This window comes from Monodon monoceros, unplaced genomic scaffold (assembly GCF_005190385.1).
Source record: "Monodon monoceros isolate NGI ecotype Baffin Bay Population unplaced genomic scaffold, NGI_Narwhal_1 Super_Scaffold_9, whole genome shotgun sequence".
Classification (NCBI taxonomy): Eukaryota; Metazoa; Chordata; class Mammalia; order Artiodactyla; family Monodontidae; genus Monodon; species Monodon monoceros.
Genome location: NW_021703786.1, coordinates 32,609,027 through 32,636,856, shown reverse-complemented (window position 1 = coordinate 32,636,856; position 27,830 = coordinate 32,609,027). Strand labels below are relative to the sequence as shown.

The 27,830-nt window shown below is 49.7% G+C and overlaps 1 long non-coding RNA gene across 1 annotated transcript in view; it reads right to left on the bottom strand.

The window, feature by feature from the left end:
• The window catches only part of LOC114889293, a 148,040-nt gene that overhangs the window by 14,903 nt on the left and 105,307 nt on the right, over positions 1-27,830 (bottom strand). The window contains exons 2-3 of the long non-coding RNA XR_003792000.1: positions 7,270-7,337; positions 6,732-7,000 (exon numbers count right to left, since the gene is read on the bottom strand). This is a non-coding gene — a long non-coding RNA (uncharacterized LOC114889293). The remainder of the gene's footprint in view (positions 1-6,731; positions 7,001-7,269; positions 7,338-27,830) is intronic.

Genomic DNA, 27,830 nt, shown 5'->3' with positions numbered 1-27,830 from the left:
GGGCAGAGCTGATATGAATGCCGTCCGTGCTCAACTCACAAGCTACGGCTTTCCCAACCTGCCCTGTAACTGTGCTCAGAGCCGGGCCCTCTGTTTCCCTAAGCTGTCCCAAGCAGCCGCAGGACATGGTGGGCTGACCGCAGGGCAGAATGGAGCAAGGCCACTACCGTCTTCTGGGGTCACAGGTCAGTAGGGCCTGAGCTGATGATCCTGGGTCCAGGGCCTCCACGGGAGGTGGCAGAGTTCCTCTTCGGCGGGGCCCCTGGACAATGTCGCCCACACCACCCGAAGCCATGCACTGCAGGTCTGACGGAGCCCCAGAAAGCAGAACTCTGGGGGCAGCACCCGCAGGGCAGGGAGTGCATCCGCAGTCCACTCCTGGAATGCCCGTGTTCGGGCTGATCTGTCGGCTGTGCTTTCCCCTCACCAAACCTCGTCCTTTGTGCAATTTGCACCCCGAGGGGCACCTTGAGAGATGCTCTACAACTAAGAGGTCCATGGCCTCTTCTGCACTCGGGGTCAGGCCGGAAGGAGCCCTAAGAAGGTGAGTGGATGGTGTGGGAGCTGGGAGCAGTCAGGCCGCCTCCAGCAAATCCAGGCCAGCGTCTGGTTCCCATGACACTCTTACCGGCAGCGTTAATAACTAACCATGTCCCAGACAGGTGCTGGCGGCCTGGCCTTAGGAGTTCTCGTTCAGGGTTGAAAGTGAGTCACTTCTCTTTTATCGTTTGCTAAGCAGAGTGAGTCACTGGAGCTTCACACAAGCTCTCACACCTTGGCCAAGGGACATTCATGCCCGTACCTTCGACCACCTGTTTTCCAAGGTCAGCTGAGTCCTGTGGAGCTGACCCTCATTGGTTTAGGCCAAACAGCATCCCTGGGACCCAGCCTCCACCCTTCCTGCTCTTCACCCCACTCCCTCAACTGGGACGGTGAGTCCTGACCCACCAGGAGTCTGGAGAGAGAGCCTGACAGGTGTCCACCTAGGCCTGAGGCTGGGTGAGGTCTGTGTCACCTTTGACCTTTAATGGCGCTCTCCTACCTTCCCAACCCTCTGTTTGGGAACGGACTAGAAGTGGAAAATTCCAGAACTGATGAACCAAAGGACACAACTGTGAGGCAATAAGTCAGCTTCCCTCTTGGGAATAACAGGGGTTGAAGGTAGGGAAACTGAGTCCCATTGCTATTAACATGCTTCCCTCCTTCTTGCGTCAGGTGAGAGGCAGGACTGGCCACCAAGGCCAAGATGCTGGCATCAGGCTCCTATGGTGGGTCTGGAGTAAATCTCTCAGGAGGAATCACCCAGATAGACATCTGATAAATCTCATCTGGGAAAACAAACTCATATACCTCTTTGGGTAATCCTTCCTTCCCCACTCATGTATGGTCTCTCCTACAGAATAATATTTGTTTGTAATTAAAAAGACAAAGTTAGAGAGAGAAAAGGAAAATATGAAAATAAAGCACAAGAGATAAAAAAAACAAAAACAAAAAATCCTCACTGAAATAGTTTGGGGATTTACTTTTTTTTCATCCTCAAAAAGTCCCTCTCGCTACCTGGTTTCTAAAACAGACAGTAAACAGAGATGACATCAAATTGCATAGCAACTGGGCATCTCCCGGCCAGGAGCTGCCGGCAGGTGTGAGACTGACAGACTGAGAAAAGATGACACTATTTCTATCCTTAGAAGATGAAAACCAAGGAGGAGAAATGACAGCAGAGGCTGAGCCCTGGGTGTGGTGAGAAACCTGACACCCTGCCAGCCGCTGGCCTTTTGGGTGAACTCGCTTGTCTAGATGGGGCGCCAACGTGGAGCTCCTCGTTGGTGAGCTTTGTTTATCCCCCCACCTCTCAGGTATCACGGCGTGACTCATCCCTGGGGGCTCGGAGAGGTCAGGCTGTGGCTGTCCTCGCTCCACGGAGCACCCCGTACTTTCCAAACTGCATTTTGAAATCCACTGGCTGTGGCAGTGGCTTTGGCCTGACCCCTGCAGGGTGTGAGGTGCTTTCTCTGCTACACACGTCCCGCACATAGCATCTGCGTTGATAGCACTGAGGGGACAGATGCCAGGAGAGAGACTCCACCCCTGGCTGCTGGCTTGAGGGACCGAGTGAATCATGAGGCCTGACCAGTGACCACGATGTCCCAGGGTGAAGTGGGAGGCCTGGGGACGGAGCCTGCTGCAGGGACCAGAGCCATGGTGACTCACATTTGGACCCCGAGGGAAAGTTCCGTCGGCGCGTCCTCTGGATGGCTCTCGTCCCCTGGGTGAGGTCATCCCCACGGCCGCTCCGAACTGTGACACGCTTCGTCTTCCCAGAGCCCCAGCTTTTCCCTCTCAATTATGGTTATGGCAGGAATCACCATTTTAGCTGCCGCACCTCTCCCCTACCCCCCCCCCCCCCCCCACAAACACACACACGATGGATGGACGGAGGAAAGAGCCCGTCCTCCCGTCCAGGGCGTCAGATTTTTCATCTATAAAAATAGTTCCTCTCCCTGATGATCTCACACAGGAGCCTCTGCGGCTCAAGGGCAGTGAACATGATCGTTGGTTGAAAGGAAGTCTGCTAAATCAATGCAAGTCGGTCATATTTTAATATTGCTGTTTACGACTACTGCTCCATGGGCCCAGCCATTGGGCCACCATCTCGTTCCGCCTCCCTGGGCCATTTAGTTGGGAAGTAAAAGAGTGCAAGGCGATGGGTAGGAAAGTGTCCCCAGGAGAGCCGGTACCCAGGGGCTTGGTGCGGCCATTTGGAAGTACACTCAAGCGTGGGGGAAATGTGCAGCAAAAGACTCCACTCTGCCCTTCGTCTTTTCCTTTCTCCAAGCGTTTCCAACAGAGCACGGACACGTTTCTAAGGCGTCACCAGGTACACGGGGGTCCGGGTCACAGTCCTTAGCTATCTCTTCCGCCATATGTATAAGTCACAGAGAAGTCCCCCAAAGATGGGCGCTAGGCATTCCATTATGGGCTGAGTTTCCTTTATTTTTTCTTTTTTTGTTGTTGTTTTGTTAAAAAATTTTTATTTTATATTGGAGTATAGTTGACTCACAATGTTGTGTTAGTTTCAGGTGTGTTATGGGCCGAGTTTTCAGTGCACCTGCCATCATAGGGCATTTGCTGACAGCCAAGACCAGGTCTTCCTGGCAGCATTTTAAGAAAGACCCTGTTTCCGAGGTGAGCTCTGGACCACCCCTAGCGTGCCCACCTTGGTGGTCCCTGTGACCACAGGACAGGAAAGATGAAAGAAGAGCCATGACATTCCTACCATTATGCCGTGCATCCCTGCACTTGTCAAGGCCCACGTTCTTGGGGGGAGGGGGAAAGGGGATGACCTTGAGCAGTACTGGTCACTCCGAGGGGTGAGAACCCCACCGCCAGGGGTCCTCTGAGAGCAGCCTGCACCCCTCACCGCCCCGACACAACAAGCATGGGGAAACAGGGGTAGCTGGTCTCTCTCCTCCTGTAATTTTTTCCCTATTTCCTTTATTTTTTCCTCTGTCACTACTATTCTTTGCTGCCCAGTCTGCAGCCTGCCCGTGTGGCCCCGGGTGGCTCCACTGGCAGGGATGAGGGGAGATGGGATCCTTGCGCTAAGCCCCAACCCCAGTGCAAGAGCCTCTGCTGAGTAAGGCAGGCACAGCTGTTGAGACTCAGCCCCTGGGAAGCGGCAGTGGGAGTTTCAGCTCATCCCCACCTTAAACATCATTCTATTGTCACCTGTATGTGAGCGAAGAGGAGAGAAAAGGCACCTTCAATGTCCCTTTTGCTTGCACCCTCATCCCTCAGCTGCCCCGGCCTCTCGGCTTCCATACAAGCCCCTAGGAAGTGGGCTGCCGGCACGGCTTCGCTCCAAATCCTGCCATGGCTCCCAGGGCCCTCGGAGGGAAAGCCTGACGGCCCCAAGGCTCTCCTTGGCCTCTGCCTCATCCCCAGGCACTGAGCTCCCCGACTTAGTTCCAACCCCACCTGCGCTTCTGTCCTCAAAGACACCAGGTACGCTCCTGCCTCGGCCTTGATGGAGCTGTTGCTGGCAGAGACCTCACCTCCTTGAAGGCCGTGCTCAGATGTCACCTTCTCGTCCGACCTATTCAAGGCTGCAACCTGCCCTCTACTCCCCACCCAGCACATCTGAACAGCTCCTGCTTCTATTTTCTTTTCCACAATGCTATTATGTACTAGATAAGTTAATTATTTACTATTCTGCTATTATGTACTAGATAAGTTAATTATTTACCATTCTGCGTATTATCTACCTGCCCCCAACCCCCCCCAGTCCCCTCCCCCACCACCCCGCACTGGAAAGCAAGCTCCATGAGAACAGGATCATGTTCTCTGCCTAGAACAGTCCTGCCCCAGAGCAGGCACCCCAGAACGATCTGTTAGATGAATGAATGAAAGAACGAATGAATGAACAAATGAAAGAATGAATGAGGGCATCACTGCCATCCCAATGGGAATAGGGACTGTGCCTCTTATGGAATGAACTGGCATTCAGGTGGGGGGGGTCGTCCAGGGAGGGAGGGGAGAGGGCGGGCTAAAGCAGAGAGGCTGTTCTCAGAAAGGCAGTGCCCACAATTTGCCTGGAAATCCCCCTGGAGTCACTCATTAACCCCCTGCCCCCACCCCATGGCTCACACACAGCCTGCCAAAGCCACACAGCAGCTAAAGCCTCATTTAAGCAACTGACTCTCCTTTCCAGGCCCATCCTCCCACCAGGTAACCCACACCATCATCGTCCGAGCACCCAGTCTGTGCAGGTCCTAGAATGAGCAGTGAAAAAGGGGTGGGATAAACAAAACACCCCAGTAACAGAAAACAAGCCCCACCCCGCCTCCACCCACTCTCAAGGCACCAGCTGGGGAGGCACACAAGACGGCAGGTGAAGTCCTGAAAGTAAGGTGATGTGCCGGGTGTAGGGGCCGCCGGTGCGGCAGGGCCCTGTGGGTGTGGGGTTTGGAGGAGGTGAAGCACACAGATGGGGACACAGGGAGAGGGTGTGGGGAGAGCACAGAGGCAGGGTGCAGGAATAATCCAGTCTTGGGGGGTAGGATCCAAAGCAGGTGGGCTCAGCTGAAAGGCTTCAAATTCGAGTGGTGGGCGATAAGATTAGGTGCCCAATGAGATCTGTTTGCTGAGATGATCAATAGAAATCCATGGAAGGTTTTTTGTTTGTCTGTTTGTTTTCAGTCAGAAAGCGACATGATGAATCCTGGGTTTAAGAAAGAGGCTCAGGGAAAACAAATAGAATTACTTTGGAAAAGAAAGCCTGGAGCCCCTAGGGTGTATCCCAGCTTGTGCTACCAAAGTCAAGAGCAGCAGCGGGCGTCTGGGAAGAGAGAAGGTTCAGACTGGAAAATCGGGGCTGCAGCAACATGGATGGACCTAGAGATTGTCATACTGAGTGAAGTGAGGCACACACAGAAAGACAAATATCGTATGGTATCGTTTATATGCGGAATCTAAAAAAAGGGTACAAGTGAACTGATTTACGAAACAGAAGTAGAGTCACAGATGTAGAAAACAAACTTACGGTTACCAGGGGAGGGATAAATTGGGAGATTGGGATTGACATATACACACTACTATATCTAAAATAGATAACTAATAATGACCTACTAATTATAGCCCGGGGAACGCTACCCAGTACTCTGTAATGGCCTGTATGGGAAAAGAATCTAAAAAAAGAGTGGATATGTGCGCATGTATAACTGATTCACTTTACTGTACACCTGAAACTAACACAACATTGCAAAGCAACTATACTCTAATAAAATTTTTTTTTAAAAATTGAAAAATCGCTGTAGAGCAATTGTTGGGACTCGGTATTCTAGTGGATGGAGGGATTAGTATCACTCAGTGGCTGCCTTCCTTCTGACTGATCCATGTAGATAATGATAAATGAGCAAGAGAACTACTAGACAGGGTACATATTGTGATCTATGCTTTTTTGTGTTATCTCATTTAACTCACGACCTCCCCTAAGGATAAGGCGTTAGCATCACCAGCCTACAGATGAGGAAACCGAGGCTTAGTGATTTACCCAAGATCAAGTAAGAAAAACAACAACAACCCTGACATTGATTGTAGGCTTCACATGTCCCAGGCACGGTGCCAGGCACCTAACTCGGTGTATTCTCTCATTTCACATCACACCGTGGCGGGGATAATCCTTATTATCCCCATTTTACAGATGTGGAAACTGAGGTTTGGAGAAGTGAAGGTCACCAGCCTGTGGTCACAAAGTGAGAAAGCAGCGGAAGTAAGATTTGAACCCAGGACTTCTGGGTCCATGCTGTTTACCTTGATGCTAGACCAACAGTGGCGAATTTGCACCATAATCTCCCAGTTCCAAAGCCCTGCTTTGCATAGCACAGCACGCCCTTTATTAGACCATCTGCTGCCTCCAGTCAAACATGCCCACGTTCCGAGCTTCCAGCTACCTTGGCAGGACTGACGTGTACGTGTGCCTGGGACTTACAGCCAGAACTGCGACTTCTGTGGATGATGGGGTCTAGAGAGCTACAGGTAACCCAGGCCTCGCACCCAGGGAGTGGCCCCTTGCCCCACATCCTGCTTTATTAGGGCCAGACTGCAGTCAGCAGCATTCCAGAAGCCCTGCGATCCCCTTGAATCCTGCAGCCAGTCTCTGCTCCTGAAGGGCAGCAGGAGAAATCATACGCCCCCTTGTCTCCTAGACCTGCAGCCTTGGAGTCACCTACCTGATGGTTCTCCCCACAAAATGCAAGACATCTGTGTCCCGCCTCGGACCGACGCGTCTAAAGAGCAGGCGGCAGGAACACTGATGCATGGTGCGCCGGCGACTGGGACGATTCACTGTCACTCGGAATGGAAAGAGATCACAGTGCCGGTGCCAGCTCTGGCTTTGAATCCTGGCTCCCTCGCTAATTAACTGTGCAGTCCCGGGTGAGTGGCTGGACCTCGGTTTCCTCCTCTGTAGGTTGGGCGTAACATGACTGACTGGCTTGGGCTGTGAGAGGTAAGAATGAGTTCATCTAAGTAGAAGCTGTGAGAGTACAGCCTGGCCTGAATTTATCATGATGACTGTTAGAATTTACCAGCCTCTGTCTCTGGACCCTCTCTGATGGCCAGTGCAAGGCTCCGGCCTGCCAGTTGCACTCCAGGCTGGCACGCAGGTGCGCAGGGATATCGGGGCAGCCAGGTATGACGTGGAAGGAGCAGAACCCCCAAAGCAAGAAGAGCAGCAGGGCTGTGCCCTGATTACTATGTGCAGCTCACCTTTTATCTTGTCCTTCTTTCTCGGTTCAAAGCACCTACTCAGGTCAGTCACGAACCTCTGATGTCACCTGCAAAAAGAGAGGGAGATTTACAACAGGAAACCAGATAACGAAACTCATCTTCAAGCTTAAAACGAATGCCAGACAGCCTCCCAGGGACACAGGAGTTTATAGCTGTTTATTCTTCAATATAGAATAAAACTACCATTAATTCAGAATAAACGGAGAAATCCATTTCCTATCCATCGTGTACATGGCAAACTGAAGAATACTTTCAAAGAAATATAGGTTATCACCATAATAAACTAGATCTAGAATAAACTAAGACATGAATGGGTATGACACTGGATAGTCATTGTTTTAAAGTTTTAACAAAATTTAAATTCACAATGGACCTTTACTACAAAATTAATCTATTGCCACAGTCCTGAGTTGGGGAGACTTTTGCTCAAAGATTTCTATGACAGCATTTCTGAATTTTTATATACTCTGACCTTTATGATATGTTTGAATTCACTGAATGAGATAACACATGAGGAACACCTAGCTCTGTGCACTCAATAAATATTAGCTATGCTTTTATTAATTTTACTCCTTTGCGGGTTTCTAGAGAACAAGGCTATTCCACACCACCCGTAGAATTCCTGAGCAAACACGCACAGTTATCAGCATAGTCACTGTTGCCGCAAAAGAATAGATATTTAATCTTTAAATCCGACCTCTGTTCAACCTAATTCAGACACCAGGAAGAGTAGTATTTCAAAAGGTGTTTAAAGATAATAGCCTCATTCTAAGCTTCGCCATCATAAGGCTCAAAGAAATCACTCTAGACCCTTAGGTTGGCAAGTGAAAACAGAGAGAAGAAAGCAAAAGGAGGAAAACAACACCATCAGGTTTGAAACAGAAAACCTGTAACCTTCACTCACAAGAGAAAGGATTGTTTGGGTGGCGTTTTGTTCCTTCGCTGGACGCACACACATCATCGTGGGGCTTGGATCACTCCCTAGGTTTCTAGAGTTTCCGAGGATGGAGCTGGGCTGCAGCCGCTGGATCAGGATCCCGGTGCGCTCCAGGACCCCCTCCCCCCAATCCTGGGGACATGTTCGCTGGGCTGGCTTCCTCAACCACAGCCAACCTCAAATGCAGTATAGGCCTCTTGACCATGGAGAAAAGAACTTGACAGTTTTAGCTCCGATGAACCGTGCAGCTCTTGGGATCTAACCAGACAACTCGCAAATGCTAGAAAACTCATTGAAAAGAAGCGAGCAAAACAGCAATGTGCTCTCCAACTCCAACCCCAGCACCCAGAATGGATTCCCATTCCTGTTACTATTTTATGCAAAGCCACCCACCTGCCCAACCCATGTTCAGCTTATTGGGTGGAAAGCATCCGATAAACTCATTCAAGCTCAAGCCTAGGTGACTGGATTCCAATCAGCCTTCCAGGGGAGACGAGAAATTTAACGCAAGTGAATCTAAACTCACCCTGCCCCCATGACGTCTCAATCCAGCCAATTTAGCAGCAGACATTGGAGGGGAGATAGTGGGACACTCGAGGGGGTCTTCTCTAAATCTTATGGTGGGGGAATGAGATGGGGAGGGGAGGGAGGGTCCCCAGACTTGGCTACTCACTGAAATCGCCATTCCTGCTGCCCAAGGGGAAGCCTGGGTCCCGCCCTCAGTGGTTCTGATTGGTCTTGATTAAGGTCCGGGCACTGGGTTTTTTTTTTTTTTTAAGTTTTTTTTAAGTTCCCAGGGAAAGTCTAATATGCAGCAAAGTTTGAGGACCATCTGACCACCTGGAGATTCAGTAGGTCTGATGTGGCGGGCGGAGATTCTGCATTTCTGACAAGCTCCTGGGTGAACCCAACACTGGTGGTCCACAGAAGCGAGAGCTTAGAAGGGATCCCCTCAAACACCTCCTTATCCGCCTCCCCAGAAACCTCATGCAAGCTGACTCCTCCCCACTCTTCCGCTAGGGCTTTCCCCTCTTCGCCAGCTGGTTTCTGGACCTGCCCAGCTGACTCCTGCAGTGTAGGAGGGTGAGCGAGACATTACTTGTGTCCCAAGAGAGAGCGGCCCCTCCCCCTCTCCTATAATCCAGTTCTAGGCAATCCAACCTCTAGCCTGAAATACATTCCTAAGAACCACCGCTTTGAACAGAGTGGTTTGTGTTTGCTCTGGTCTTTAAAACAAGCAGGGGTCTCTTTTCCCTTTGCTTTTCTCCTTGGCATGGCCATCCAGGGCAGACAAGATGCAGGGCCTCTCGGGAGGCTGGATAGAGCAGCACGGATGCTTCCTCTCTCTGCCCACAGCACACTGGCTTCCACATCTGCCGAGGCTGCACACATACCTCCCCGCTGCCTTTGCATCTTCAGGGCAACAGCAGGACGGGGAGCAGATGGGCCTCCCTTGGAAACAGGCCAACAGCAGCGTGCCACGCCCGACACCAAACCTCCAAGGAAGGCCAGAGACTGCCACAGGCTACCCACAGCCTGCCCCCCCACGGTCCCTGCCTTCCCCCTGCACCCCCCGACCCTGACAGGTTCCTTCCTGACATCTCGCGGATGCTGCGAGCCAAACATCACCTAGTGGTTCTCGGTCCAACCACCTCCAACCAAGATGGAAGGGGCAGGTCCTCCTGGATAACTTGGACTGAGGAACAAAAGGCCCGGCTGGTGAGGCCCCAAGAAAACATTAGCCTGAAACATGTCCCGTCCCACAGCAGACTGCTTCCAGAGAAGACCAGGGTGGGGAAACAAGAATAAATGGGCTGGAAGACAGGATTTCAACACGTCGTAAGCGAGAGCCCCGCCTCTGGCCAAAAAGGGATGCAGTTTGGGGGGAACTCTTGAACCTTCTGAGTGGGTCCAAAATCACAGGCGAGGGACTTCTACAAAACAGGCCAAGTAGCTGTCAGGACACCAAGCTGCCAGGTCCCCTTTCTAGGGACCTACCTAAGGCCGACACACCCACTGGGCACACCTGCCCAGGACTCAATGATAATTTAGGGGCCCGCGAAAATGTTCCAATTTCTTTTAAAATTAAAAGGAATAATTTGACAATAAGGTTAATGCCTATGTAACAATGAATCCAGCCTGGATTATATTCATCCTTTTATGGAGGTGTAAAATACCATTATTGATTTATTGATTGATTGATTGATTTTTACCAGGAAAGGGGCTCCCAAAGATAAAAGTGCCTAAGGTCACAAAATTCTTAATTCAGCCCTGAATCTGCCTACTTCCTTCCAATCTCCCGACCTCGCAGTCTTTGCTGAGACCCTTTGTTGAGTGCTCCCACTGACCACGCCCCCCTGCAGCGTAAACACTGAGCATCGTCCCACCCAGGCCTATAAAAGATAACTATACCGGGCTTCCCTGGTGGCGCAGTGGTTCGGAGTCCGCCTGCCGATGCAGGGGACTGCGGGTTCGTGCCCCGGTCCGGGAGGATCCCACATGCCGTGGAGCGGCTGGGCCCGTGAGCCATGGCTGCTGAGCCTGTGCGTCCGGAGCCTGTGCTCCGCAACGGGAGAGGCCACGGCAGTGAGAGGCCCGCGTACCGCAAAAAAAAAAAAGATAATTATACCATCTAATCTGGCAAATTCACACAACGAATTGGAGGGTGCGATCAATAAGAAAAATGAACCTGGATCTTTACCGGGATTTGTCTCCAGGTCAGGATTAAGGTTTATTAATTTATTTTAATTACCAGCTCCTGATCTCTTTTAAATAAAAATTCTTTGACTCGTGTTAACCATTAAAAAATACATAATACTTAGCTCAGTTTTTCTTGGTTTATGAAATATCTATGTTAATATGAAAATAAGTAATTTAGAATTGTGATTAAAGTGAGCACTTGCCTACTGCTATTGTATATATTTTTTCTTATCTAGTACATACTTTATACTGCTGTACACCCCCTCTTGGAAACATATTTTCCAGGGACACAGTATTGAAGTGCTCTGTATGCTGCAGTTTAACAATAAACATTTATTAAGAGCCAAAAAAATTTTTTTTCTTGCTGTAGAAGGGCACAAAGGCCTTTCTCTGCCTGCCGCCCCTAGTAAGCCTCTTAGCCACCACCATTATGTTATTTCTCTTTGAGGATATAAAATAGAACTACACTGGTCTCCATTTCACAGGCTGCTCATTGGTGCTAAATTAAACCATGTGTTCAACTGCACAGCACATTTCCTGGCCCGTAGTAAGTAATAAATAAATGCTAGCTATTATTATTATTGTAAAAACATTACAGAATTGCATAGGTTATAAAAACAAACCGGGAAGAAAAAGCAAAGGTTAACAGCTGTCATCTAGGGGTAAGTAAGTTGATGGGTGATCTGTGTTCTCATTTTTGCACGTCTAAAATGAACAGGCATTGTTTGGTAAAGAAAAACAAAATGCCGGGCTTCCCTGGTGGCGCAGTGGTTGAGAGTCCGCCTGCCGATGCGGGGGACGTGGGTTCGTGCCCCGGTCCGGGAAGATCCCACATGCCGCGGAGCGGCTGGGCCCGTGAGCCATGGCCGCTGAGACTGCGCGTCCGGAGCCTGCGCTCCACAATGGGAGAGGCCACAACAGTGAGAGGCCCGCGTACCGCAAAACAAAACAAAACAAAAAAAGAAAAAAAAAAGCCATGGTATTCAATAGATAATAAAAATGCAAGGGATATTCATCGTCTTGAACTAGAAATAAAACTATAGATGCAATTTTTAAAAACAGTCAAAATAGAAGTTGCAGGATGGCCTGTGAAATCAGAAACAGCTTGGAAATCGGGGATCAATGGCTGTCAGCTTGGCTCAAAGTTGGGGTTTGAGGTGCAACCTGGCAAGGGCTCCCTTGGGACCTCCTGCACGATCAGGGTAAGACCAGAAGTCGGACACACCCAGACGGCAAGGGCCGCGGGGTAATCTCAGGGGCAGCCTGAGATTTCACTGATAGGAGAGCAGCGCTTTCCACGGAAGGATATGGTCAGTACTGGCTTGAACTGTGTACTTGACCAAGAATCCTCGCTCTGCTGACAGGCTGCAGCCGCAGGGCTGAGCAGACCTGCTTCGTGGCATTTTCCAAATACCTGCGTTGTTACGGACAGAGGGCTCTCTGATGGCATTCACGTTTTAGTTCGGGACCTACCACTTCTTGGAGCCTGTTACCCAACTCCAGGCTGTAAACAGAGGCCAGGCTCCATGACACAGCTTGCAGGGGCCATGGGGGAGATAAGGGGCCTGCTGCCCCCCCAGGAGCGTGGACAAGAGAGAGGGTATGTGAGCCTGGGGACTGGGATCCTCGTGGACCCCGTTCGGGCGCCCAAGTCTCACAAGATCGCCTTCCCCGTCTCTTCCCTGGATCCTCTTCTGCCTCCTGGTGCAGCACAGAGGGGAGCCCTGAGGCTCAGTCCTCAGCCGGCTGAATTTCCACCCTTTCCCCTCATCCTTGATGAAAGGCTTCCCAAAACCCTGGCCCTAACCTTTATCCTAAGCCCCGGTGTGCCAGCTGCCTGCAGGGCAGGGTGATCACCGATTGCCAAATCATCTCAAATTCGCCACATCCAAGTGGTACCTCTTCTACTGCCTCAACCAGGCTCCCCTTGGAAGCTCCCCACTTCGGTGAATTTAGCTTCACTCTCTCCATCACGCAGATGGGCAGCCCTCCCCCTAACACCGAGCATCACTCTACCTCCAGTTGGTTCTTCTGCTAATGTTGGTCATGGTCTGTCTTCTGTTATATCCCCATGGCCATGATAACAGCTTGGGCCCTCGATAACCTCAGGTCCGTAATGTTCCCCTAATAAGAATGTCATTTTTTGTTTACTGTGTCCCAGTAAACATTTTACTTAATTCCTCTTCTGGTATCACTGCTCACCTTGTCTACTATCCTTCCACACACTGGCTCTATTTCTGGGCTGGGAAGCTCCAAGCTCTTCTGTGCCTCGGGACCTTTGCACTTGCTGTTTCCTTAGTGGAACCACTTCCCTTAACTTCCAAAGTCTCTGCTGCTCAGATGGCACATTCTCCGAGAGGCCCTCTGCGCCGGCTCTATTACTTGGGCCACCCAAGCAGTGCAACTCGGCTGTGTCCTTCACAGCACTTAACCTCATCTGAAATGACCGTATTTGTTTATTTCATTTTGGCTTGTGTCTCTGCCTACTAGATCCGCGAGGGCAGAGAGCGTGTCTGTTTTGTTCTCCATTGTATGATCAGCACACATTGTATGGTACAGCCGGCTGTTGGCTGAAGGAATGAATGAATATTAGAATGTCCCTATGTAAAAGATAAGGTAATTGACGTACAGGAAGATTTAACACTTGCCCAAGGTCAGGTGGCTATGAGTAGCTGGGTCAATATTTGCACCAAGCTCCTCTGGCTCCAGGGGTGAGGCTGAGTGCAACCTTGTTACTCTGCCTCCTTCCACTGTTGCAATAACCCCCAACACAGGCTCCTCAACTTCAGACTTGCCTGTTCCAGTCCACTCTATAAAGCTCTCCGGCTTATCATCCTAAAGTATCAGTTAACTCAGCCAGACTCTGCCCAGCAGTTGTCGGTGGCTGCCTACTGCCTGAAACCAGAGGCCATGCGCACGCAGATCCATCCTCTTCTCTCTCCAGCCTTGCTGTAGGACTGCTTTGCAGGCCTCTCAGCCAATATTTGCTCCCCACAATCTGCAACACCTCCCTTGCCCTGCCTCTCCCCAACACCTTCCCTTTAAGCCCGGCCCAAATCCCACCTGGCTTGCCAGTTGTCAGTGACGGCTCACACTTGAGCCACAGGACTACTGCCGGTACCCCTACGTTTGTGCTAAACACAAGATCCTGGAGGGGATAGGTTATCTATCTTCTCTCCCCAGGGAAACCTTAAATTCCTTTGGGTGGGCAATATGCCTCACCTGTTTGGATTCCTAAGCGCCTAGTACAGCGTACAAATCCTTCATCATAGCAGCCACGTGCTCTGGCCCGTGGTACTCCATAAATGTAGGTGGCTGATCTCAGCAACGGCAAAGCTCTCCCAGGATTGCAAGCCAGACGAGCTGGACTTGCTGCTTTGGGTAGCTCTCCGAGCTGCCGTCTTTCCCAATCCACCTCATTCTGGAGCTGCTAACATTGGTCCTACTTTGAGCTCTCTCCTGGGTCTTCCCTGAGCAGAGTTTTTGACATGAGCCTAAAACAGAGCCCAATCTACCATGCTTTAAAAGAAAAAAAAAGTGTTACAAGCTTTCTCTTTTAAAATCTCATCTTTGCCTCGACGGACACCCTCTGAATACGGCGTGTACCCACCAGCGACACGGAGGTGCGGTATCACTGGACAGGGATTAAGATGCTGCTGTGGTCCAGCGCCACCCCCAGCCTGCTGAGGGCTGACCCGCGAAGGTGCGCGAGGCCCGGGTCACCCACCCTCCAGCCCAGCCTGGGCCCCCCTGTGTCAGTTTCACCATGTTAGAACGGAAAATAAAATGCTCAACTCAAAAACACTTTTCCCATGATATTTTAAGGAAAAATGAGGTCACAGAAAGTCAGGGAGGTAAATTTAAACGTGTGACCCCAAGCAACATTTTTTTCAAGGAATTCCCTTGAGACGACCGCTCACCAGATTGGGGCGGAACACATCTGGGGAGACCTCAGCCCCAGAGACCACCTGGGCGGCAGCAGTAACACTTATGCTAACAGGAAAAGCCCCGATGATGCTCCGTAAGGCCACACTCTGACTACAAACTGGCCTAAATGGGCTCCGAGGTCCGTTAGGTTTGCAAAAGCGGCCGACAGCCCCCTTGCCAGCCAGATCAACGTTCCGCCTCTGCCAGAGATACCAAATGTTCCCTCAACCCACCCCAAGTCCAGCTCACTGAGCTATGAATAGTTATTAACATTAACTCAGGGTCTTAATTAAAAAATGTTCAGCCAGGCAAATTCTCATACTTTTAAAAAGCCATCTGGGCAATCGTCTTTCCATGCCGCAAACTTTCCAAACAGGTTGACATTTCACGATGTTGTTTGTTTTAATCAAAACACGGGGAAAGAGCCGGTTCCCGGTTTCACTTTTCAGGTGCCTTGAGTTATGGATGGGCAAATCCCCACTTAATAGCTGTACCTCGAGGCCGGGGGACAAAGAAGCTCCCACCTGCCAGGGTTGGTGTCCGGGCTGGCCAGGAGGGAAGTGGTCACAGGACTTGACACGGCCCTTCTTCTGTCTTACCCCCTCTCCCAATGCCCAGCCATCAGCTTCCTCTGTTGCTATTCCAGAGAACTTAGAGGAGTTAGAGGGAAACGGGGACTAAACCCTTAATGGTTCTCCAAGTTCTTTCTTAAAGTGGCAGCACTCAGAATCAGGCGGGATCATATGAGTGTGAATCCCACCTCTGCCACGTAGTACAAGCCTTGGGCTTTTCTGTGCCTCGGTTTCCTCATCTGTCAACAACTGGTATAAAAATAGCACCTCCCAGGGCTTCCCTGGTGGCGCAGTGGTTGGGAGTCCACCTGCCGATGCGGGGGACACGGGTTCGTGCCCCGGTCCGGGAGGATCCCACATGCCGCGGAGCGGCTGGGCCCGTGGGCCATGGCCGCTGAGCCTGCGCGTCCGGAGCCTGTGCTCCGCAACGGGAGAGGCCACAACAGTGAGAGGCCCGCGTACCGCAAAAAAAAAAATAGCACCTCCCTATAAAGCTGTTTGGAGGGTTAAATAAATTAGCATTTTGGTAAAGCACTTATGACAGTGTCTGGAGCGTAATGAATGTTATATATGATAGTTTAAATGCCTCCCCTCCTCCCTAACGAACTCAGATGCAGGACCCTGGTAGTTAAGTACAAACAAAGTTGGACCTGCCCTGGCTGGTGGGAGCGTGGATGCCGGGCCACCCAGTGCCCTGCTTCTCGGGGAGCCACTTAAGTCCCTCCAAGGCCCAGGTGGGCCCCGGGGACACAGTGTGACAGCTCATTCTGGGTACTGAAGGCTCTCGCCCCTCTGTTTGATGCACAGAAGCCTGTCCCCATCAGGGAATGAGCTCTCCCGGGAAGCCTGGGCCAAGCACTGCAGTGCGCCTCCCACCAGGTCCCTGCCGTGTCCAGGGCAGGCAGATGACAGATGGGCAGCCAGCGTGAGGTGTGAGGTTTGGGAGGGATGCACACTCCCCGCCCCCCTCCAGCCCTTCCTCAGGACCACAGCGTGACCAGCCGGCCTGATGGACGCTGGACGCCGATAGCAGGCACCACACACCCCTGCAGGGAAGGTGGGGTTTTCTTAAGGAAAAACTACCACGAAGCCTCCCAGCAGTCCTATAACAACAAAACACAAAACACAGGCGGGCACAGACCTTGTCTAAAATCACTGCACACCACAAGGGAATTCCGATGTTGACAAAGCACCTACTGTGTGCTCGTGCTTTTAGAGCAGGCGCCAGAAATGCCAAGCAGGAAGGGCAGGTCCCAGACTCACCAGAGTAGAAAACCTAGTGGGAAAAGATGACACTGAAAAGAACTGATGCTCCTATTTTGTGATACGTATTATAACATATTACATGGGGGTATATTACATATTCTACGTGTACATTATAGATTACATCATATGTGTTATATGTATGTACATACATGATATGCCCAGTACGTGCAGTGAGTAACTGTGGGAGAACACGGCTCCCACCGCCCTGGGGGCGGGTGGGAGCATCTGGGCAGGTGGGGAGGGAATGGCTGCAGGGTCATTTGCCAGACGGTTCACCTGGCTTAGTGGAAAGGAAGACGCTGGGCCTCTCCGGGTGTGAGTCACCACTCTGACAATTTTTAGCTGTACCACCTTGGGCACCGGCATTTTTACCACTTTTTTGAGCATCAGTAGAAAGTGCATAGTCCACAGTCACCTGCAGGCAGGCAGACAGAAGGTGATCAATAAATCGCCAAGGAGAGAAAGTGAGAACGCTTGGCAAAGGCAGTGTCCGAATGAGACCGTCGGGAGGTGCGTGGCTCAGCTCAAAGCCAGGAAAGCAAGCGAGAGGCCCTCGCGGGAGTCCCGGGGCAGCCCGGCCCCGACCCTGCATTTATGCTGCTTTATCATCTCCACTGGCAAAATCGGGACCATCGTTCCTCCTCTTCCTGTCTCCCCGGGATGTCTGGGGACACAGGAGAAGCGGGCTGGGGGCTGCGGGGAGACAGGGTGGAGGGGTGCCATTTCAGAAGAAAGGCAAGCCGCGAGCAGGAGGGATGATTATTTTACTTGTGGAAGGCATGTGTGGGCAACGGCTGCAGGTTTCTTTGGGTTTATCAGAAAATCCTAACAGAAGAGAGGTTATTTAACCGAGACCGGGAAGGAATGTGCAGACATTTTAAAATATTAAATGGAATTCCTAAAGCCTCATAATATGACGCCTCCTTTTCCAGGCTTGGCTGATTTTAAAGCCTCGAGCTGTGACTCGGGGCCGGACAGATCAGAGGGTTGATTAACTTGGCTTTCCTGATCCCACGGCGACAGGCCCCTCTCGGGACCGGGCAGTGCAGGGACCCAGCCTGGCTCCACATGCGGTCTCACACCACCAGCTCCTGGGCTGTGTGTGGAGCGTGATTTTACACAGTTACTTAAACGAGGATCAGAGGTAAGACGATGGTGAGTCTCAGTCATCACATTCTAGGCTCCCAAGGAGACCAGGGACCTGCTGGGACTCTCAGGCCGCACACCCACTAGCCTATGGACAGACGTGATGGACCCAGGAGGAAGCCTGGAGGAGACGGAGGGAAAAATGGAAGAAGTCCAGCCCCTCTGCCAAAAGACTCAGACACCCAAACACAGGGCTACACAGCCCTTTAAGAGGGCAGCAATGCGCACACGAGGGCATATGTGTAAAGGAGCGCAGAATAAACACACGCCTGGCCACCCCGGGGCCTGGAGTCTGATGCAGAAACTGGACACAGCCCAACTGCACAGTGCACACAACGCACACACACATACAGGTCGTCAAGCCATGCCTTACACCAGGACATGAGCAGGCGAAGTTTTATCAACTCACGGAGCTGAAGGGTGAAGTCCAGAATTACGGAAGAGATCGTGTGGGCCTATCGCCTACGACATGTCGTTAAGAAGCGGGTGGAATTTCTATTTACGTAGGCATAGGCGTCAATACAAACTTCAGCACCGCTGGTTTCTCGGAACACCTGGTATACATTCAGCTGTTCGGAGACCACACAGCTCTCTCGTGCTCTTGCAAATTTCCAGCTTGTCTGTATTCTGAGAGCCTGTGGCCCTGTATTAACCGTCCCTGCTAGGGTGGCTGCCCCTTGAAGGCATGGTCCACACTGACTCATCTTTTCACGCTGTCGGATTCATGTAAAAACCCTTCAGAGTTTCTCCTTAACACATCCCACTTCCCCAAACCTCCTCCATTCAGGATGGAGATGAAGATTATTCTACTGCCTTATATGTAGGAAGATCTGGGGGTGAACAATTCTGCCACCATCAGAGTGCAGGCCATTTCCAACGAATAACGGGCAAACTTTCCCACTACAAGGCCAAGGGATTGTCGAGAAAACCAGAGGCTGTAATGTCTGCCACTAAGAGGCTTAGGAGCCTCATGAGTTAGAGAAGATAACGTCTTCCGATGTTTCTCTGGTGTGAGTGATAGCTATTGAGCAGTTCTGAAAACAGACAGCATTCGCAATCCCGTAGACAAAGCAGCAGAGAACAAGGGGATCCACAGGAGCCCAGGAGACAAGAAGCCTTTATCGAGAGCAGGGTTCTCAGCATCAGCCCTAGAGACACTTGGGGCTGGACCGTTCTTTGCAGTGGAGGCGGTCCTGGGCATCGTAGAATACAGGATGTTTAGCAGCATCCCTGATCTCGACCCACTAGATGCCAGGAGCATCCCCCGGTTTTGATAGTCAGAAATGTCTCCAGACCACTGTCAAAGAGTGGGTGCAAAACTGTCCCTGGTTGAGAATCACCGGCCTACAGTCAGCTCAGCCACTAATTAGCAATGGAATCTGAAGACTGTCAGGGGCCTTCATTTCTCAGAGGCCTTAAGTTTCTCATCTAAGAGATGGGGCAATTGGACTAGATCAGTGTCTCCCAAAATAGGGGCGATATATAACCTAGTGGCACCTGGGATAAATTGGCCACACTCCAACACGACATGAAATGACACTGAGTCACACAGAAATGCTTTTCCTTTTTCTAGTCTCTTTTCATCCTTACTTTTCCTTTTTTAAAAAAATTTATTTATTTTTGGCTGCGCTGGGTCTTTGTTGCTGCGCACGGGCTTTCTCTAGTTGCAGCGAGCGGGGGCTGCTCTTCGTTGTGGTGCGCAGGCTTCTCATTGTGGTGGCTTCTCTCGTTGCAGAGCACGGGCTCTAGGCGCACGGGCTTCAGTAGTTGTGGCACGCGGGCTCAGTAGTTGTGGCGCACGGGTTTAGTTGCTCCACGGCATGTGGGATCTTCCCGGACCAGGGATCAAACCCGTGTCCCCTGCATTGGCAGGCGGATTCTTAACCACTGCGCCACCAGGAAAGTCCCATCTCTTTCCATCCTGATGAAAGCAGGAAGAACATCTCCAATTGATGCTTCCAGTCTTGAACACCTCTACAATTCTAGCTACACAAAAAGAGAAAGAATACTTCTCGGGCTCAGAGCCTTGGGAAAGCCACAAAATCTAAATCTTTCACGATTTCATTGTATCTTCTATTTACACCCAGTGACCCTGGACTCCATTTGTGATAGTGATACAGGGTTTCCTTTTAAAGTGTGTTTAAGTGAATTATGAAACTGGGTATAAAAATATCAAGAAAATAATAGTACGTGTACCAGTGTACACGTACCAGTGTGGCAAAAATCATAAGTCTTAGGAAGCGCAGGAAGGGTTAACTCTGCCCTTCCCCCACGAAGTTCTAACTACCCATTGGACATTTTCTTGGATGCCTCAGATTAATCTCAAGACTTGAGGTGACATTAATAATTTGGAAGTTTTTGAATCCAAGTTCCCTCTATAGTTCTGTTGTAAGGCTTGGTCATTTGTTATCTGTTATGGGTTAAACTGTATTCCCCTACCAACCCCCCCCCCCCAGTTCATATGTTGAAGTCCTAACCTTCAATCCTGCAGAATATGATCTTATTTGGAAATAAGGTTGTTGCAGATGTAATTAGTTCAGATGAGGTCATACTGAAATAAGGTTGGGCCCCTAATCCAACAGTATTGGTGTCATTATAAAAAGGGGAAATTTTTGCTGTACACCTGAGATTAACACAACATGGTAAATCAACTATACTCCAATATAAAATAAAAATTAATTTAAAATAAATAAACAGGGGAAGTGTGAACACAGACACACACACCAGGAGGCTGTCCCATGAAAGTGAAGGCAGAGATGAGGCTGGTGCTTCTACCCACTAATGAATGCCAAATATTGCCAGCAAACCATCAGAAGCTAAGAGAAAGGTCTGGAACAAACCCCTTCTTACAGGCCTCAGAGGGAACCAACCCTGCCAACACCTTAATCTTGGACTTCTAGCCTCCAGAGTTAGGAGCCAATACGTTTCTGTTGTGTAAGCCACTCAGTCTGTGGTACTTTTTGTTATATCAGTTCCAGCAAACTCATACATCATCTTAAATTAGTTTGCTAGTTTGGCAACTGTATTTTGAATTCCTGAATCTCCTTACAGGGCAGGAAATGCAGACATACTTGCAGAAGAGTTTGTGTTCATTTAGAGGTGGGCACAGATGACAAAGGAATACCAAAAAAACAAAAACAGAAACAAAAAACCAAACAAAACCCTCTACACCATCTTTGTTTATATACATTTTTCTATGTTTGCCATAATTACATCTTTGCAAATTGCATAAATTAGATATTTGCTCATCGCTTTCTCTTCTCTGGTTATCCACCCTCAGTCAGTCTCCAACTATGGAATATGGGTGCCCGGCTTTGTGGTAAAAGGAGGCCCAGGGTGGAGGCAAAGCCAGACCTAGAACTCAGGTCTCCTAGCACAGGCGTTATCAACTAGACCCCAGAGCCTGTAGGATTCACACTCTCCTGCACGGAGAAAATGTCTTGGGCCTCTTGTGCAGACATTCACACCAACTGGGCCTTTCAACCAGAAGGTTCTGGCTATCCAAAGATGCTTGGAGAAAACGCCAAAGTTCCCAACATGTGGGCATCTGAGAATTCATGACCAAACGCAAACTCTCAGTTTAAAGGGATGCTGCAGTGAGTGAAAAAACCCATCAGCCCTTTAAGCCCTCCTGCAGAAAGTGCCGACCTGACATGGTCACAAGATAAGCAGCTTTGCAGGTGACCAGGGCCACCTTCCACATAGCCAAGAGCAGAAGGAACTAGAGATTTACCTTATACGAACGCCGTATCAGAACCCAGGACTTTTAGAAACCTGCCAAGTAGCCAGGACGTTGCAACTCCATCTTTTCAGTTAAGAAACATGCCCCTGCAATGATGCATCTCTGCAATAACGGCAAAGAAACTCATGATCCTGCCGGCATTGTTTTCCCATCTAAAATAAATATACCGTAATTCTGCACCTCTGATCGCAACTGCAAGGTTGAGAGATCAATAATCAGGCTTGAATGTTAAAAGGAATTCCTTTTTTCCCCCTTCTCTAGAGGCAGCCGAGTATAAACCAGAGCCAAGAGAAATGCAGGAGGACAAGTGCCCAACTGCAGCCATGTCAGATCCGCCATATGCGCCATTCCCCAGCTCCCATCCTCGAGGTGTTAATTCAAATACTGCTTGGGCATCTATGGGGTGTCAGAGGCCATGGTGGCAGCTGGGGCTTCGTCAGTAATAAGCGGACAGCCTCTGCCTGTCCTGCTGGCTGGTATTCCAGGCAGGTTCACAGATCATGAACACGAATAAAGACAAACATTGGATTATCAATGATAAAGCTTCTGTGAAGAGAAAGAGAAGAATGCTATGGGGGTGGGAAGCGAGTTACAGTGACAGCAGAGGCCCCTTGAAGGAAATGACATTAAGCTGATACCTGAAGGGTAAGACTTAAGGTAGCCCCGTGAGTTACTGCAGGGAGCTGTCACCTGCTGCCTCTACCCCAGGCATAACTGGGGTGGATCCCAGCTCCAAGGCCACACTGCAGAGAGTGGCAATTCTGAAATGGTGAAAACAAAAAACAACTAGACTTGAGAGAACACAACATCCATGAGTATAACAAGCCAGGGAAACACTCACTTTCACAGAACTGCAGACGTGACCTCGAGGTGAGGGGAGAAACTCAGGGAGCCCTTGAGAGCAGTGTTTCCTTGCAGCACCTGCCACTGAGCTGAGAAGTTCGGAAGGACGCGAGCAGAACCGTGAGATTGTACTTTTCTGGCCCTCTGGCTTCTGGGAAGGCATTGATGAGGGCCTCAAGCATGACCACTGAACTTATCACCATGAGTGAAACTTGATTAAAATAAAAATAAAATAAAACTAAATAAAGGCTTCCTGATTCCTAGCCTCTGGTTGGGATAACCTTCCCGAGGCAGGTCTGGAAAGTCCCTAGGCTGCAAGGTCACTGGGGCTCAAAGTTCTCCTCTTCTCGGCACCACCCATCAATGGAAAAGTACTGGCATCTCCATGGCTGGGTTTCTCCCAGGGGTCCCTGCTGGGGACATGTCTGTGACCCCTATCCACCCCCCCATGGGGAAATCCCAGCCCACTGGATGGAGCCCTAACCTCCCTCTCTGGCCCAATTGGTTTCACGCCCTCGAACAGCCCTGTCCGAATAACCAAGCAGTCACGCGGGGCCAGGAGCCAGGAAATATGCCTTGAAAAGCAGTAAGCTCTTCAGCTCTGACAGCTGGCAGCTTGGCTGGGACACTGCCCGGAGAGGACAAGGAACATGGTGACCTGGGGGAGTGAGACGGGGAGGAAGCCCCGTTACCCTGTATAATAACAACAGAGGGTCAAGTCTCCCGGGACACGCAGTGATCCTGAAGGGGGCGCTTCCCAAAGTATAGGGGAAGCTCTGGCACGGGAAGGCAGCGGTGGACACTAGGACCCTCGGGCTTCTCTTCGTAAGATGACACACCTGGCTGGCCAGGGCACACCTGGACTCCGGGGCAGGCCAAGCTCTCCAACAGTTGCTCAGTGTTCCCTGACCTGGCAGCCAAGCCCCTCGCAGACAGGGCGGGGGGGGGTTCTGCTCCTTGGTGGGCCACGCCCTCCCCGGGCACATATTCTCTCCGGCCAAGTGTTTCGTCCAAGCCCCGGGCCCTGACCACAAAAAGTGCCCTTTTCTTCTGCGGGCTCACCTCAGACGTGAGGTACCACAGAGCCAAACCGCCTGCTAAAAGGACATCCCCAGCACATTTTTTTCTCGTCAGAGGGGCCGTGGCTGGCGGCCACAAACAGCACACCCTTCCCCCCATCCTGGGGCCCTCCAAAACTGCTCCCTTGGTCCCTGCTTTATTTATGGCAGAAGAGCAGCTACCTAAAGGAGCTGCTGGCTTAGGTAGGGTGCTCCCAGTTGACCCGAAGCAAGTGGGGCAAATCTCTGGTGAGAGCCAAGCTGTCGAACAGGGTTGCACGTCAGTGCTGCTGTACCCGCTCCAACATTTCAGTAAAAATGCAAAATATAATGGCAATGCCTTTCCCCAGGGGTTTGGGGTGGCGGGGGACCGGGGAGGGGTGGGGCGAGGGTGGACGACAGCCTGCGTGGAAATACTCCAGTGTGCCCTGGGAAACGTTCCACCAGAGCGGTGGGAGAGGAGGACACTCTTCACAAGCGCTTAGACGATTTCTTGTTTTTAAAAAAAAAAAAAAAATTTTTTTTTTTTTTTTTTGGGTGGTACAAAACCTGGTTGTGAAAGGAAAAGAAAATGCCAGCCCTGTTTGGCAGACATCAGATTTATGACCGTTTTTTAAAGCCTCAAGTACGTCACAAGAACTGGCCCACCCACTGTCCTGCCCCAATTGTAAACACGGCCGGGGCCCCAGTCCCGCTCTCCCCCTATCGGACCTGTGGTCCTCCACCTCTGAACAGCCCTTGTTCCCGTCCATTGGTCTCTGCTGGGTTAAAAAGGTGCCTGGCTGTATGTATACGGAGAGTACACTATGGAGCTCTCTGAGCTAAACCTCCAAGACAAACAGGGCCGGCTCACGCCTCCACCGTCTGCAGGCAGGCCGCAGATGTTAATGAACAAGGTTGGGGTTTATGGTCTGCCCATTGATTTCTCCATCCATTTTACACCCGACAAGTCAGGAGACCGTTTTGTTTTTTTTTTGTTTGTTTTTTCCCCCCCGCCTTGCCTTAACGTACAAACTCAGTAAACTGTTGTCAGGCTTGGCGATAAATTTATGAATTTTGGCCTCCAGATGTGGCTGGAAATAAAAGTAAACACGGGGAATGAGCAACTGCCTTTCAGGTTTATGCCCGGTGAGGCTGAGTCTGCAAAAACCAGGGCCGAGAGAGACGCTCGTCTGCCCATTTCAATGAGACACCAGGAGATAGTTTTCTTAAAGGTAGGGATGCTATTCAGAGCAGGAAAGAGATGCCAAGGTCCTCTGGAAAATTTTAGGGTGAGGATTAGAAGGCAGAGATTTGGACCCCTGTCCAGAATCATTCATAATCGAATCCTTCACTGGCCTGGTGGGCCACAGCCGTGGCCTCCAACAACTTGGGCCAGGACACGAGGCTGCTGGAAGAAAGTCTTCAGATGAGAAAGAACCGAAAACATGCCTTTCATGAGATCTTCTTTTCTGGTATCATTTATCCAGAAAGAAGAGACACGGAGGCATTCAGAAAAAACCCAAAGGTCAAGTGTAAACTGACAGGTGTGTGTATTCCAATCACAAACCAATAGGTTCTACTTGATTTTGTAGGTCAAAGGCTTGAAGGCGTTTCAAATCAGAAATCCAGCTAACTAGCCACCGTGAGACACAGGACAGAAAACACCATATGCATCTGAAAAAGGCCGTGTGCTATAACTTGGCATTTCTTATGCTTCTTCTTTAGAAGAAAAAAGAGAGAGAGAGAGAGAGAGACAGAGAGAGACAGAGAGAGCGAGAGAGACAGAGAGAGACAGGGCCCGAGGCATAGCATTTGAGTGAAGTGGAAGACTGTCTTTTCGGAGTGCGTTTGCTTCAGCAAAGTCATAAAACAAAAAATTCATAAGGCAAAGGTTTCCTTGGTAACAATTCCGTGGAAATATGTGTGAAGTCGTGACCAACTGCACATATACTGAAGATGCTCCCCCGTGGAAATGGCTTGGCAAGGGGGGAAATGACAGGCTAGAGTGTGTATGAACAGGGAGGGAGCGGTCGTTACAACCCCTCTTTGTTCCAGAGAAGAGGCTAGTCACTCATCTCCAAAAATCGAGCGACAGAACTACGTTTGCATTAAGACTGGAGCCAGGAAGCCCCTGGGAACTGAAGCTTTGGGGAGAGGTCATTAGCAATACACTCGGGACTTATATTAGAAGAAAATCGTTTGGGTTTTACAGCAAGGGATTTTATACCTTGTTTTGTTTTTTTAAATGGAACTCTAAGATGAACCTTAAAGAATTCTTCCTCTGGATAAGAAATCACAGGATCATCAAATTATATCCTCAGGAAGATTCATGAAAGGTCCACTATCAATTCTCCGCCTCTGTACTTTGATGAAATCACGGGCCACAGACATGGAGCTGGCTGGCTCAGCTTATAGACCCGAAGTGTCCTTTATTTAGCCTGATGTATGCTTTAACCTTTCTAAAAAATTAGGTGATAGGATGTAACAACGGGAGATTTTTAGGTTTTGCATAAAAATCTGGATTTCTGGATGGTCTTGAAAAACGAGAGGATCTGGCAACCTCACACCTGTGTTCCTACAAAGGAAAAGTAGTCAGAGCTGAGAAGTAGCTGCCTCTTTAAGGCAGGGCATGTGCTCTCCAGTGTACTGCAATCCACACCCTGCCAAAGCACGTGCCTTATTCATTTGAGTTACCTTCCTGGACCCTGTAGGCATTTGAGTTTATAATTCCTGGTAAGAAAAAAAATCATCTCCACTCTGAGGTTTCTATTTGATCTTTCCCAGGTGAATGTCAACAATGGATGTTGATCCACTAAGCCCTTCTACGTACATGTAAGTAACACGGCTTGGTAAAAAGACACTCAAAAATAAGAGACAACTTAACACCAGTAACTGTCACTCTTAGGTTTTCCAGTGCAAGCCAGCAGCACTTTCAGTGCTGTGACGCTCCAAAGTTCCTAACCATGAAACGACTTGAGCAGATGTATTAGATCTTTATAGATGTTACTTAACAGCAGCATGAGAGGAGGACCCAAGAAAGCAACCAACAGACACGAGTCATCTCTCTCTCCTAACACGTTTTAGTAACCATCACATATGGATCACAACATTAATATACTCTTAAGGGACTTACAATGCAGTAAGTGTGCATTTGTGTAAGGACACAGGAGCCAGTTTGAAGGAGCTCCCACTGGCAAATCTGAACATTCTGAGCACCAAAATAATTAACAAAAGTAGCGAACTATAAACCACTGAATAATTCAGGAATTCATGAGTCCAGTGAATGGACAGGTATATAAATAAATAGGGGGGAGGGGGTCTCTTGCTAACAGTAGAACGCCAAGAACCAAACGATAAATTTTGAGTGAGCACTGGGGTTGGAAACTCATTTGCAACCATCATGGTAAAGGCTGGATCAGGCAAGAACCATCACTGGATGCTAATTCTAGGAGGAACTTTTGATGAGTATATCTCTGCATGACTTTAAAGGTTCTCCCCAGCAGACTGTTCACTTGTTGCAAGGGAGAAAGAACACAGTAATTATACATTGGAGAAGTCAGACAACACTTTACGTGGGCCACCAAAATTAGCATCACCAATCGCGAACAGATGGACATTGGGTACCGCCAGATGTGACACGATACCCCCATCCAGTGTTCCGGTCAAGAATACATAACCTCAATCTAGTCACGAGGAAACTTCAAACACAAAATGAGGACTTTTCCATTAAAAAATGGAGGAGGAGGGAACTGTATCCTTTAAAAATGTCCATGTCATAAAAAACAAAGAAAAGCTGTGGAAATGTGCCAGATTAAAGGAGGCTAAGAAACACGACAACTCAATGAAATAGCTAACTCTAGACTAGCTTCTGTAATGGAGGGAAACAGTGTCACAAAGGTCATTATCTGAACAACAGACAAACCTGGAACATGGATGGAGATTAGACAAAAGTATCAATGGGAATTTATGACAGTGATCATTGAACTGCTGTTAAGTAAGAGCACATCCCTTTTCTTAGGAAATACAACTGATGAATTTAGAGGTAAAGGCCCATGATGTACATAACTTACCTCAAGTGGTTTAGAAAAAAAAAACTACACCCATACATATATATATACACACACACACACACACAGAGAGAGAGAGAGAGCACAAATCAAGCAAATGGGGTAAAATGTTAAAAACACGTGAATCTGAGTCAAGGATATATGAGTGCCATTTTTAGAATGTTTGAATTATTTCCCAACTGAAAGTTTAAAATGTGTGAGCACGTGCACGTGTGTATAAAAGACACAGCACACAAGCGGATTTTAAGCACAAATGTGTGGGACAAGCCCCTTGGAGTGGCAGGAGTGCGCACCAGGCAT